Source organism: Ailuropoda melanoleuca, chromosome 9, assembly GCF_002007445.2.
Source record: "Ailuropoda melanoleuca isolate Jingjing chromosome 9, ASM200744v2, whole genome shotgun sequence".
Lineage (NCBI taxonomy): Eukaryota > Metazoa > Chordata > Mammalia > Carnivora > Ursidae > Ailuropoda > Ailuropoda melanoleuca.
This window is the reverse complement of record NC_048226.1, coordinates 22,041,110-22,054,877: the sequence shown is the minus strand read 5'-3', so window position 1 is coordinate 22,054,877 and position 13,768 is coordinate 22,041,110. Positions and strand designations below refer to the sequence as shown.

The following is a 13,768-nucleotide window of genomic DNA, read 5'->3' as shown; positions in this document are numbered from 1 at the left end:
GGGCTCTACTAGCAACTGTCACAGGCAGATGTTCAACCTGACAAGGAGGAAAGAGTTATGTTTGGGGAAGAGTAGTGGAATTGCAGAAATAATCTAGGAATCCAATTTCTTCATATTTGGGAAAATGATTTATATGTGAGCAAAAATGTCTACTTTGGATATACTACAAGCTTACATTGATAAAGCACTTTGTTTTTAAGAACCTGCTCCTATGTTTTCTTATGTGATCTTACCCACAGCCATATGACATGAGCAAGGCAAGCTTCATGCATTTGGTCGGTGGCAGAGATGAAAATGAGACCCTAAAGCCAATGCTTTTTCCAACACTTGATTCAGCTTTCTAACGTAATTCATTCTGTCAAAATGCTGGGTGCCCTTTTGGTGTAAGAGACATAAAGACCAGCTTAGGGCTGTCTCCCTGATTGACAGTTTAACACATGGTAAATATCATCATTCTAGTTTTAAGATTTCTCCCTAGAACCCATTCCTTTCCCACTTGTCATTTCTACATCATTCCACTTCCTTCCTTCTTTCCCCTTTTTAGCACTCATCCTCTTCATCCTCATCCTTATTCCGGAATATGTCCCAGGTCCCTTTGCCTGGAATCTGTTCTCCTTTCCTGTCACTGCTCTTTGTCCTCATTCCTCTTTTTCCTTCCCACTTTCCCTTCTAGCAGCTTGGTCCTCACCATTGGAGATGGGGACCTGCAGACACAGATATTGGGAGGTTCACCCTCCATAGCCCAGCAAAGAACCCCTTTCCTGCACATCTGGGAATTGTCAGGTTCTTCCCACACTTGCACTATGGGAACGTTGAGAATGAAGCTCTCCACTGTCCTCCATTATCCTTTGCTGCAAGTCCAGACTGGTGCCCCAGAGTCCAGGTTTCAAGTTAAGCAACATTAGGAGCTCTCAACCCTTTTTACTTTTCTATCACATCTCTTCCTGAGTGTAAATGTCCCTGTCCTCCCTTCTTCACCTCCTCTTCAATCCATCCAAATACCAGCCCCCCCAAAGACTCATGTCCCAAGTCCTTAACCATGTGGAAGAAGCACCAACTGTAACATTAACCAAGCAAAATGGACGCCAGGGCCTTGTCCAGAGAGTTGGTGTGCAGTGAGTCAGGCAAGGTCTTGAGGAAAGCCAGGTTGACCAGAGGGTCTTAGGTAATCTCATTCTTTTAACAAGTAGACCACAGGAGCATCTGCTGTGTGTCAGATCTGCTTATCAGTGCTATTATGTCTCCTGTATGTTTGTCCTTCAAAAGATAAGTTTGCAGGGAGGAATCTCTAGGCTCTTAAATTAAGAAGGGCTCCATCCCAGACTCTGGGATCATGACCTGAGCTGAAGGCAGGCATAACCAACTGAGCCACCCAGGTGGCCCTGTTTACCTCATTTTTTAAAAGACCTTTTAAGAGGCTAACTTGGATAGAGGTGCCTCTGTCTTCAACCTCCTTCTTTTGGTCAAGAAAGAGCTCTAGTCACTACGGGATCATACTTGGCTTTTTTCAGTCAGTACATTTTCCTATCAGAATGTATTGGGTAATCAAAATACCCTCCACATGGTATTCCTTTAAAATCCCATAAGATTCTTAGTTTTAATGTCACCATAGGGAGAGTAAATTTATCACCAAAAGCACAAGATTTGCCAAAAATGTAAGATCAGGATTATAAAAATCAAGTGGCATTTGGTTGGTTGATGTTGAAAGACCTGTGGCTGACAGAAGTGAGAAAGAACATTTGATGTAATGTGTGGATTTTTTTGAAAAGTCAAATTTAAAAGCTGCATCTGTGACTAGAGTGTGAGAACCTCTTTTTTATTCTCCATCTTGAATTGGGTTAATTTGCTATGAGGTTGATTGAGCAGATTTAGAAACTTGCTCACAAATTCTCACATTTTCATAGGAATGAAATTTTCTGAATTGAGTGACAGTTTCCAGAGGTTTATAAAGGCTGAGGAAAATGGCTACTGACTTTACAACCTGTTTCAGCCAAATTGCAAGGCCCAGAGGGTGAGCCAGTTTCCTCCCTGGGATCATCAATCATTACACTTAGAAGGGGAAGGCTGGACCCTCAGCCTCATGTTCACAGTGACGCTTGAAAAACAGTTATTTTTTTGTTCAAGGTTTAGTGTTCAGCAGTCTTGGAAGTGTGCTCTGCTGCTTTTCTCCGCGGTCACACGTAGAATTTTCAAGGTTTTGTCTTTCCTTTTTTTTTTTTTCTGAAAGCTTTTCCTCTCTCATGGCTTTTACCTCACCTCTCTCTGCAAATGACCCTCAAATGAATTGTTCTTTATACTAGTCTCTTCTAAACTGTTTCAATGACCTTACTTCAACACTCTGCTTGCAGAGTGCTCTGCATGAGAACAGTAACCAATTCTGCATACAAGTGAAAGGTCTGCTTGCAGTTTGTAGTGAAGGTCTATGCAGCCTCCCAGCTCATTCCCTTCAAACTTTTACTCCAGTAGTTCTTTCAAATGAGGTTATGGTGATGTTTACTATGGCAACCCAGCATTCCATGCAGCACAGCAAGGGACTGGTGGCCCATCCTAGCTGCTTCTGTGGATGTCCCAGGGATCCCCTGACTTGTCACTGAAGTGCTGGCACGTACGTCCACGTTAATATTTGTCAAATTATTTCCCAGCTCAAAGCTGGATCTCAAAGGTAATTTTGACTAAATTACAAAGCAACTCCTCTGACATGTCCCTGGAAACTGCCAGTTTCAGCTGCCATGGAGGATATGACAGGAGACATCTGCAGATGTCACTAGGAAGGCAGACAGACCCAAAATTGTTGGGCCAGCCTGCATCCCCCCTTTCCTGTTGCCATACTCATTAGCAATCCTAGCAAACTGTCCCCTTGAGATTGAAAGATCATCTTCCTGCGAACATCCTGACAACCTCTCTTCCTGTGCCTCTGTGCAGGAGCTGAGCCATGGCAGGGTAGTGGAGGCCTTCTGTGGAAACCTGCCATCAAATTTCACCACTTCCTGTAACAAGTGTTGATTGAGCACTTACTTTATGTCAGGCATTGGATGAATCATTGCTGGTACAGGAGCCTACAGCCAGATAGTCTATCTAAAGGCTAGCTGTGTATAAAGAACTTTCAACAAATAATTGCATAAATGATTAATAATTACACTTGTGATAAGCACCAGAAAATAGAAGTGTGTGTTGTCATAAAATACACAATAGGATGGTTTCCTGAACTGAGATAGAGGTGGGGTGTCCAGAAAAGGTCTCTCAGGGAAGTGACATTTTATAGGCATCCAAGAGATAAAGGACCTGAGCCAGCCAGAAAATATTGGCCCTCCCCACTGGACCCTGCTGTGGGGCAATCCAGAACATTCTGAGAAATGGGGTATGGGGTGACAGGAGCAGAGGCCATAAAGATGATTCAGGGTCGTTGAACCCAATGGTCAAGAAATAATTCTTGAGATGTTTTATATTGCAGAAATGTGCTTTTATTATAGCATGGGGATGGCAACCATGGGCAGAAAGAGCTTGCTTGTGATTATGAGGTGGGACTGATTATATCTTTTTTTAAGCTGGGAGGGCAGGTAAAGATAATGGAAGCCTACAAAAGGATTTCTGTATATTAAAGACTTACAGGATCCTGGAGGTCTAGCTATTGCCAAGCTAAGCTTGCTTTTTGTCTCTAGCAAAGACTTTACATTAAGGCAGCTGAGAGTTCCTTGAGGAATGTCACCCTCTGCATGTCTCAGGTATTTATCAATAGGCTGCAAGTTGTAAGGAAATTTAATTTTATATATATTCCTCTTGACTTTGTTCTCCTCAACAAAGAGGGAGCAGGTAGCTGTGCAAGTCAGGGGTAAGGTTTTGGAGTAGGCACAGATTGAATGAAATTGAGTGAATTTGGTGAATAGCAGGTAATGGGTAAACAAGGGAAGCTTTGGGGAAAGAGAGGGGAGAGTAAATGTGGGCTGCATGGGAGCCATAGCTACAAGGGCAGCGTTAGAAGGTGGACAGACTGTGCTGGGCCTGGGGTGGGTGAGATACAGAGAATCCTGGTGCCAGCTGAACCTTGGGTTCAGGAGGGCACAGTCCAGGGCAGATGAGAAGCAAAAAGGCCCACAGGAGGAAGATTACCAAACGGGGCCAGTGAGGAATTTGGGTAAGTGGGTTGGAGACCAAGGATCAAATTTTCCCTAATTCTAGGGGCCTGGGTCACCCAAATGCTTTTTCCTTTATTTTTTGAAATATATATTATTACTGAAGTAAAATGTACTTTTACATGCAAAAATTAAACACAATGTAAGGAAATGGAATGAAAATTAAAGTCTACTTCATATCTACCCAAATTCTGGGGCACCTGCTCAAAGGCAGCTTTTATTTATTGCTTTTTATTTTATTTCTGTGAAGGAATACTCCTGTCCAAATTCTTTATAGTTATGTTATGATTTTTAGTTCTCCTACTGGTAACCTTTATAACTTTGTAAGAGTTATGGAATTCTATTTTTCTTATTGCATGGATTTGACAATCTCTCTTGTGTACCATGGACCTGAGATGAGGAAATATTCATCCCTGTACTTCCCTCCCACCTCTAGCTTCTCTTGTTGTGTGCTTCACATTTATGATGCTTTAACACTTACACTCCTTTTCTTAATCCTTAGTGTGTGTTTGCTGTGCATGTTGACTGAAAACTAAGAAGCAGCTTTTACAATGCTAGCATGATCTTAATGACCGTCTTTGCAAACACGAGTACTATAGTCAGATGCAGAGAGAGGGAGTTAGGGTTCCTAATGTATGGACCAAAATTCAAGGTCAAATGAAGTCTCAATTAAATGGTAGCCTATCCAATGTTCTATAGCAAAGGTTAGCAAATATTTTCTGTCAAAGACCAAATAATGCATATTTAGGATTTGCAGGCTCATGGTGTCTATCAGAGCTATTACCCTCTGTTGTTGCACCATGGAATGAACTATAGAAACTANCAATGTTCTATAGCAAAGGTTAGCAAATATTTTCTGTCAAAGACCAAATAATGCATATTTAGGATTTGCAGGTGCATGGTGTCTATCAGAGCTATTACCCTCTGCTGTTGCACCATGGAATGAACTATAGAAACTATTTTTTTTTGTAGTTGCCTGCATCCAGTAAATTATAAGCAAAAACCAGCCAGAGTCAACCCCTGAACTAAAGCAGTGCTCCTCAAACTTTAATTTGTATCAGAATCTTCAACAGAGTTTCCTAATTCAGATGACTGGGTGCCACCTCTATAGTTTCTTATTTAGCAGATCTGGGATGGGCCTGAAAATTTGGATGCCCAGCAAGTTCCCAGGTGGGAATTGCTAGCGATGTTGGTCTGTGTCACATGCTTTTTGCTTTGCACTGGAGCATGACCCTCTTGTACATATCTGTACATATTATCCTGGCATTCCTGATAGTTTTTTGTTTGTTTGTTTAGTACTTGGCACATGAATGCAACTTGTCACCAAGATTTTCCAACATCATCATGATTTTCTTTCATGAATCTGTCTTTTTCTTCAAATGTTTCCTCCCAGCACCCCCAATCTTGCACTTTGGTAGACCAGCTGCTCTCTGAGCCTACTACTCAGTAGTAATCTGAAACGGCCCTTTATTGTCTCCAGGAAGTGCTACTCTCTTTCAGGTTCTGTGCTTTCTTCCCTCTGTCCTGGATTTTTGTTGGTTTTACTGTAGTATATCATCAAGAATTAATTTTTTCACTGAAGGTGCATGAGATGAATTCTGACTGAATTTGTGTGTTGAATGACTGAAAATGTGTTACTTTAGCATCACACTTAATAGAAATTTTGACCAGGTATAGCGTCTAAGTTGAAAATAATTTTCCTTCCTGACTTTGAAGTTACTGCCTTATTGTATTCTAGCATCCAGTGTTACTACTGAGAAATCTGACGCCTCTTTGATTCTTTCTTTACAGATACCCTGCTTTATGTTCTCTCTGTTCTAAAACATCTAGGATTAGGGGTGCCTGGCTGGCTCAGTCAGTAGAGCATGAAACTCTTGATTTCAGGGTGGTGAGTTTGAGCCCCACGTTGGGCATAGAAATTACTTAAAAAAATAAAACATCTAAGAATAGATGCTTTTTTCAATTTCTCATGTTCGACTGTCAGTGTCTTTGAAACTGTAGAAGCACTCACCCTCCTCCCCCGGGCTTCAGAAAATATTCTCCTAATCAGACACTCTTTGATCATTTCTTTTCTAACATTTTATCTGTTTTCTTTCTGGAACTCTTTGGACATCTTGTATTCAAATTCTGCTATTAGACTTTTCTTCTCATATGTCTCTTCATTTTTTCTTTTTGATCTACAGGTTGAGTGTTTTCCTTAATTTTTTTTTCTTTTGGACATTTTATCTTTTTTCAGTATAACAATCATATTTATAATGTCTAGGAACAATTTCTTATCTGATTACTCCTTTTTTGTTATTATATGACTTTGTTTTATGCATACAGTATTGTCCTGATTTTCTCTAAGGTCACAAGTTAGGATTTTTTTAAAGTATATTATGTTTTATAATTTTTTGCCTCCTTCCACCTGTGTCAGCTTTTCTGTTTTTTTTTTTTATTAAGACCTTTCTTTTGTACGTACAGTTGACCTTTGAACAATGCAAGGGTTATGAGCACTGACCTCTGTGCAATTGAAAATGCCCATATAACTTTTGACTCCCCTGAAACTTAACTACTGATAGCTAACTATTAACTGGAAATCTTACCAATAACATAAGCAGTCAATTAATACATATTTTGTATGTTATATGTATTGTATATTGTATTCTTATAATAAAGTTAAAGAAAAGAAAATCTTATTGGGAAAATCTTATAGAAGAGAAAATATATTTACTTTTCTGTACTGCATTTATAAAAAAAAAATCCACATATAACTAGCTCCACAGAGTTCAAACCTGTGTTGTTCAAGGGTAAAATACAATTAGGTTTTTTGTTATTGTTGATTTTGTTTTTTGTTTTTCGCTTATTTGTTTTTAAAGATCTTATTTATTTATTTATTTTAGAGAGAGAGATAATACACACACGCACAAACAGGGAGAGGGGCAGAAACAGAAGGAAAGAATCTCAAACAGAGTAAAGATTATCATGGAGCACCACATGGGGCTCAATCTTACAACCCCGAGATCATAACCTGAGCCAAAAACCAAGAGTTGGGCACTTAACTGACTGAGCCACCCAGGCAGCTCTACTGGTGATAGGTTTATTTAACATAGCATGCACTTTTTACTGATCCACAAGTTTATTCTCCCACCCTTGAATGACAGACTACTGCCCAATGCAAATGTGAGAATGTATTTATTTGTACAAACCAATGATTAAGTACAGAGCCCTAATACCTCCCTGCAGTTTACTCACTAATGAATATATTGGCTGCCATTGAATGTCCAAGTCAGTATGTGCTCAAGTGATAGCATATACTGACATTTGCCTGCAGAATGGATGCGCTGCAAAGTGTGTGGAATTACTAAAATTGATTTGGCAATGTGATTTGGGAATATAGTGTTGCATTTTCTTGAGCAAAACTTCAGCATAGGGTCTGTGGTTGCCCCTTGGGAGATGACTTAGTGCAGGTGGAAGCCAAGCTGAAGTCTGGTTAAGCCTTTTAGCACAGTGTTTAAATAGGTTCTTTGTGCTGGGTGGGAGTTCATGGTTCACACTCCCCACCCAAAGGTTTTTCAAACAAAAACATTTGGAAAATCATATAAGGCATAACTCCCCACCTTCTAACCCTTGGAGACATAAGGCTATAAGAAGTTTTCTATGAAAAAAATTTACTTTAATTCAACATTTCTTAAATGTTCTTGGTTTCCTACATAGAATCTATTTATATGAAACAAAACTAATATTCAGTGAAACTCACTTTATAAAATGGAATTTCAGTGTTGTTATTGGTGCTAAGTCACAAAAAGAAGGCCAAAAGAACCAAAGCTCTTATTGTAAAAGATCAAGCATGAAGATGGGTCCAATTGGAATCACATTTCAGAAGGCACTAGATTTACCTAGAAATTGGAGAAAACTGCCAAGTTTTCCTTCTCCTAATCAAGACCCAGGGGAAGAATTCAACATGGCCCTGGAAGCCAAAGCATAGCTGTGGTGCAAACTGCACAGAGGATACCCTTGATAGGCAATCAGGAATTTCAGATGTGGTACCCCAGGAAGAAGAAATGGGGACCTTTGAGGGCTGAGGAAGGATATAAGAACCATTCTGGATGTTATGGGATGAATTTGCATCCTCTCCAAATTTACGTTGAAGTCCTAGCCCCTAGTACCTCAGAATGTGACTGTATTTGTATATGGAGTCTTTAAAGAAGTACTAAGGTTAAATGAGGTCATTAGTGTGTTATCTAATCCAATATGACTGGTATCTATAGAAGACAAGGAGATTGGGACACAAGAACACATACAGAAGGAAGATGATGTGAAAATACAGGAAGAAGACGGACATCTATAAGCCAAGAAGAATGACTTCAGTAGAAATCAACCCTGCTGACGCCTAATCTTGGACTTCCAGCCTCTAGAACTGTGAGAAAATAAATTTATGTTCTTTAAACCACCCAGTCTGTTTGTTAAGGCAACCCTAGCTGACTAACACACTAGGGGAGCAGAAGAGATGAGGGAAGCTAGATGGGATTAAAAAATATCCAATTGCCAAAGAAAATAGGCGCAAAAAGCAAACCATGGTTAGAGCCTATGATAGTCAGCTTAAATCTAATCTTAAACCAACTGGCCAAGGGAGAGGTAAATAACCAAGACAAGGTTTTGGCAGAGATTAGGTGTTCCAGAACAGAAAGACAGAGCAAAGACTCAGCCTACATCAGACAGGGAAGAGTCAGAGACTTACAGCCACAAAGAGGTCTTCAATGCTGGAGCTACAGCCAATGTCAAGACACGAATCCATGTAAGTAAATGTGGGATAATTAAGAAACTGATCAAAAAGTTGTTCTGATAAGATCTTGAATATATGATACCAGTGACATGAGGAGATCCTAAGTATTTCAAAGAATTTAAATCTATGGTTATTAAATGTATCTCCATTTTCATCAAAGAATTTGGAAATTAGGGTCATGGTAAAGAAATTACTGCCACTTGGTCTCGAGAGTTCCAAATTCAACTTATAAACAAAGGAGAGGGAGAAGAGGAGGAGGAGAAGTAGGAGGAGGAGGAAGAGAGGAGGAAGAAGACTGAATATAAATTCCAGTGTTCCCAAGACAGAACTAGGATTACAGGCCCTCTGCAAAATGTTGTCTAAGGAAACACAATTTAAATATGCTTTACATTATGCCAATGGAGAGAATGAATTGGGTGTTTTGAAATGGCAAAGTCTGTTGGCCAGGGACCAATTACTCTTGTTGAAAGTGGCCAGGGCTTTAGTGCCTCATCTACATTTCCACTACCTATTTTCATTTCCACGTTTTTAGTTCTTCTTCTAAAGAAGAAAAGAAAATAGGGGGTAATATTTTGTGAGTTTTTAGCACACCTGAAGCAAGTGTAAGTACGCATAAAAGCAAGGTAACCCAGAGTTTTGCAAATTTAATTAATTACAGCTTTACAGAATGGGTATGCAAAGTTACACTAAAGGAAAAGGCTGGCTCCAGGCAAGAACAAGACACAATTGCATTCCAATTGATAGTATTGATCCACTGAAGGAATAATGCATCATTTAGAAGGAGAGAGTCCAGTGTGGATTTTCTATTTTCACTATAAAATTTTCAGATTATCATTTTACTTCTTTTAAGTCAATATGAATGTGTAGTTCTGTGGTAGCTAATGCTTTTTTATTATGACATGAATAATTATTTCGCTTTATATATTGGTTTCTTCTCTGTTATTGTAGAATCTTTTCAGTGATGAGGCTGAGCTGTGTTAAGGCATGGAGAAAACTTTCCATGCAGCAAAGGAGGTGTCAGCCCCTGAAATGCCATGGCACAACTCATTACTTATGGGGAGGGTGCCTAACTGGGGCAAGCATGCAAGCCTTCCTCTAGTAGCATTCTTCCACCTGATCCTGGCCTGACATTCACTAAAAGTTTTGGGGGAAAAGATGATGTCTTTAAGTGACAGATGATTTGAGGAGCTTATGTAGTCTACTTTTGTCTGTTCCTTGATTATTTTTGGTAAGTAAGACTGTAAACTTTATTGTTGGAAAGTTCCTAGGAAAGTGAATTGTTGGACATATTTATTTATTTTTAAAATATTTTTATTTATTTATTTGACAGAGAGAGAGAGACAGCCAGTGACAGAGGGAACACAAGCATGGGGAGTGGGAGAGGAAGAAGCAGGCTCCCAGTGGAGGAGCCCAATGTGGGACTTGATCCCAGGACCCTGGGATCATGCCCTGAGCCGAAGGCAGATGTTTAATGACTGAGCCACCCAGGCGCCCCTGCTGGACATATTTAATGATGATATAAAACAATCTGATTATTGTTTGCTTTGTGAAATGATTATCTTAGGTAAGTATCTCAGCTGAATAATATTTTCAGATCTGTTTTTATTTCTCGAGGCTAAAACCTTTAAGGTGGTTTTATTTTATTTTTTAAAGATTTTATTTATTTATTCATTTTTTGAGAGAGAGAACAAGCCAAGGGAAGAGGCAGAGTAAGAGGGAGAAGCAGACTCCCCACTGAGCAAGGAGCCAGACACGGTGCTTGATCCCAGGACCTGGAGAGATCAAGACCTGAGCCAAAGGCAGAGGCTTAACTGACTGAACCATGAAGGAGCCCCCTTTAAGGTGGTTTTAATGAGAAATAACTAAGATGGTGGAACAATGGATTTGTTATTTCTTGATGAAATAGTATTTTTTTCAGAAAGTATTTCAGAAAAGCCAATATTTTCTAAAATTATTAATTTGTTCAAACTTTTCATAAATATGTTTGTATTTGAATATATAATTATAAAGGGTGCAGCTCAGGAATAGCCAGATGGAAGAAATGCATAGGGCAAGGTATGAGGAGGTGGAGGTTAGCATAGAGCTTCCATATCCTCTCTAGGTGCACCACTCTCCCAGCATATTGGTGTGTTCACCAATCCAGAAACTTCCCAAATCTTGATGTTCAAGAATTTTTATTGAAGCTTGATTGTGTAGGTATGATTGATGAAATAATTGGACATTGGGAATTGAGCTCAATCTCAGGCCCTCACCCCTCCTCAGAGGTCAAGGGATGGGGCTGATAGTTCTAAATCTCTAATCAAGTGGTTGGTATCTCTGGTAATCAACCCCTTATACAGAAGCTACCAGTACCCCACACACCCACCAACAGTCATCTCATGAATGTAAACTTGGGTCTCATGTATGATTGAAAGAGACTCATTATGAATAACGAAAGACACTACTATCAGTCAGGAAATTGTGAGGATTTTAGGAGCTCTGTGTCAGGAATAAGGGACAAATATCAGGGGATATATATATATATGACTAACAATATGAGAAGAAACATTATCTAACCACATTAATGAAGACAGTGTGCTGTTGACAGAGGGATATACATATAGATCAAAAGAATAAAATAGATAACCCATAAGAGATACACAAATAAGCCCAAGTGAATTTTGACAAAGGGGTTAAAGCAATTCAATGGAGGAAAGGTAGCCTTTGTAACAACTGGGGCTGGAGCAATTGGGCATCCATAGCAAAACAAAACAAAAATTTACTTAAACTTCATGATTTATACAAAAACTAATTCAAAATGGATCACAGACATGCATACAAAATATAACTTTAAAAAAGATATAAGGAAAAATCAGGGCATAGAGCTCAGCAAAAGTTTTTAGACTTGGCACCAAAAGCAGGATCTATAAAAAGAAAAATTGGACCTTATCAAAACTATTGCTCTATGAAAGCCCATGTGAATAGGATAAAAACTAGGAGAAAATATGTGCAAACCATATATCCAACAAATGACTTATATTTATAATATATAAAAGAACCCTCAAAACTCAACAGTAAAAAAAAAAAATCTAATGAAAAAATGAGCAAAAGATATTTCACTGAAGAGGGTATCCAGAAAACAAATAATCACCTGAAACGATTTTATCATTAACCATTAGGAAAACATAAGTGAAAATCACAATGAAACATCCCTACACACCTATTGGAATGGCTGAAAGCAGAAACAACACAAACAACACAAAGTAACTGGAATCATTCATACATCATTGGTGGAAATGTGAAATGGTACAGCAGCATAGCCATTCTGGAAAGACTATGGCAACTTTATACAAAACACAATATACTTATTATACAACCCAGCAATTATATTCTTGGACACTTCTTCCATAGAAATGAAGACTTATGTTCACACAAAAACTTGCATATGGATGTTCATAGTATCTTAATCAGTAATCACTGAGAACTGAAAATGACTAAAATGTCCCTCACTAGTTGAATGGTTAAATTACGGTACACCTATATCATGGAATTCTCTCATCAACAGATAGGAACAAACTATTTTCATAAAAAAGTTGGATAGCTCTCAAAGAGATTATGCTGAGTGAAAAAAAAAAAGAAGCCACCAACTATTATATACTGTGTGTTTTCACATTTTTATATACTGTATACAAAAGCGTATATAGTGTGTGATCTTATTAATATAACATTATTAAAATGACAAGAATGTAGAGATATAGAACAGATTGCTGGCTGCCATGGGTTAGTGACAGAGGGAGAAGGCTGTGGCTACAAAGACTAGTAAAAGATTCTTATAAGGGATTTATTTTGTGTCTTGATTGCAGTGGTAGTCATATGAATCTATAAATAAGGTAATACCGCATAGAGTTAAATATCTACACACATACCAGTAGGTGAACAAAAATAGGTGAAATCTGAGTAAGGTCAATGGATTGCATCAATGTCAACCTCTTGCTTATGATACTGTAACTAGTTATGCATAAAGTTACCATTGTGAGAGGATGAGGTGAAAGGCAAATGGGATCTTTATCATTTTTTAGACTTGTAAGTGAACCCATCATTACCTCACACTAAAAAGTTAGAGAAAATATATAAATTTATCATGCTCTGGCTCCAAGCTTACCACCAAAATTTGAGGAAAACTCAGAAATTGTCTCTGAAATCAGGATCTAAGAGCATAGTCAGGGTGTCTGTGAGCAAAGCCATGCTCATTTATGGGGATGAATTACTTTCTAAGTTTATGTTTAGTGTACAGTTTCACAAACCTGGGGATGGAGAAGCATAGGGTTGAAATATTTTGATAGTTTATATTTTAATAGACAGATTTCAGTAGTCATTATGGGGGGGTGAGGAATGGGAGAGAGAATGAGAGAGAGAAAGAGAACAAATGAACAAATTAGAAAAATCACCATTTTGTAAACTTCAATAAAATAAGTGATTCAGACAAGGATCATCAAGAGATGCTAAAAAGCACTAGAAGAAAGGTGGTAAGGAACAGCATATTTCTAGTTTCATAATATCACCCTATAGAGTACTTGCTAATTAGAAACAGAAAAAACTTACCTTTATGATTGAGCATGAAGGCTGTTACACTTAGCTATGTAATCAAATTAGCATGGCTAACAGAGACTTTCTAACATTATCTGCCTCTTGATGTGTTGTGATATGATATGAAATAAATGGAAGTTGTATTATTGCCAAAAATCTTTAAGTCTAAACAAGTTTTTTTTTAATTTGATTTTATTAAAATCAAATATGGAAAATAGAAGAATCAGCCATACAAATCCAGAATATAGAATATTGCAAAAGCTCAGTTTCTTCAATAAATCAGTATCATTAAAAATAAAAAAGGAGT

At 38.4% G+C, this 13,768-nt stretch overlaps 1 pseudogene; it reads left to right on the top strand.

Moving 5' to 3' along the window:
* Positions 1-13,768, top strand: part of LOC117803859 — a 34,519-nt pseudogene that overhangs the window by 9,497 nt on the left and 11,254 nt on the right.